Consider the following 1,457-nt stretch of genomic DNA (forward strand, 5'->3'; position numbering starts at 1 on the left):
GTGCTGCAGCACGGTCATAGCTCACTGCAGCCTCAACTTTCCAGGCTCAAGCAATCCTCCTGCCTTAGCCTCCCAAGTAGCTGGGACTACAGGCACGTGCCACCATGCCCAGCTAATTAAAAAAAAAAAAAACAAAACACTTTGTAGAGATGGGGTCTTGCTTGTTGTCCAGGCTGGACTCCTGGACTCAAATGTTCCTCCTACCTTAGCCTCCCAAAGTTTTGGAATTACAGGCACGAGCCACCACACCTGACCCCTATTTTCTTTTCTTTTCTCCTTTTTTGAGGCGGAGTTTTGCTCTTTTGCCCAGACTGGAGTAGAAGGGCTCACTGCAACCTCTGCCTTCCAATTTCAAGCAATTCTCCTGCCTCAGCCTCCCGAGTAGCTGGGATTACAGGCGTGAGCCACCGTCCCTGGCCTATTTTATTATTTTTTTGAGACAGAGTCTTGCTCTGTAACCAGGCTGGAGTGCAGTGGTGCCATTTCGACTGACTGCAAGCTCTGCCTCCCGGTTCAAGTGATTTTTCTGCCTCAGCCTCCTGAGTAGTTGGGATTACAGGCACATGCCACCACACTCAGCTAAATTTTGTTTTTGTTTTTGAGATGGAGTCCTGCTCTGTCCCCAAGGCTGGAGTGCAGTGGCACAATCTCGGCTCACTGCAACCTCCCACTCCAGGGTTTAAGAAACTCTCTTGCCTCAGCCTCCCAAGTAACTGGGATTACAGGAGCACCACAACACCCGGCTAATTGTTTTTGTACTTTTAGTAGAGACAGGGTTTCTCCATGTTGGCCAGGCTGGTCTCAAATTCCTGACCTCAGATGATTCACCTGCCTTGGCCTCCCAAAGTGCTGGGATTACAGGTGTAAGCCACTGCGCCCAGCCTTATTTTCTTCTTTAAAATTGTGAAACAGCTGGTCCGATGGTAGTGGGTTATGAGAACTTATTAACATTAGTGTCACTAAAGTTGGTATACAACCCCCCACTGCTAAATTTGACTGGCTTTAAAAAAAAAAATTGTGAAACATAAGCTATTTTCAGAGAAGTACAGAAAATATCTCTATGTAGGTTGAGAAATAATTATAAAGCAAACACAGGTGTCACTAGTTTCATCACCTTTTAAAAAACCAGGGGCATGCATTACTGTTTTTTGAAAAAGAAGAAAAAGAAAACTCTCAAAGAGAGCTAGGTTCTCCCTTACTCCAAGATCCAACCCAGATTTTTAGGGATAACTTGCAAACTCCTCCCACCAATGTCAGATCCCAGACTGGTGAGGGTAGAATATGCTAGATCCCCTCTTCATGGCAGGAAGACAAATGGGGATGCCTAAAAAGGATCTAGCAGGCCGGGCGTGGTGACTCACACCTGAAATCCCAGCACTTTCGGGGGGTGGGGGGCGAGGTGGGCGGATCACCTGAAGTCAGGAGTTCGAGACTAGCCTGGCCAACATGGTAAAACC

General features: G+C 47.2%; 1 protein-coding gene across 10 annotated transcripts in view; it reads right to left on the bottom strand.

The window, feature by feature from the left end:
* The window catches only part of PLD3 (phospholipase D family member 3), a 35,912-nt gene that overhangs the window by 13,805 nt on the left and 20,650 nt on the right, over positions 1-1,457 (bottom strand). The window lies entirely within an intron of this gene.

The sequence above is a fragment of the Cebus imitator genome, unplaced genomic scaffold (assembly GCF_001604975.1).
Source record: "Cebus imitator isolate Cc_AM_T3 unplaced genomic scaffold, Cebus_imitator-1.0 Scaffold306, whole genome shotgun sequence".
Lineage (NCBI taxonomy): Eukaryota > Metazoa > Chordata > Mammalia > Primates > Cebidae > Cebus > Cebus imitator.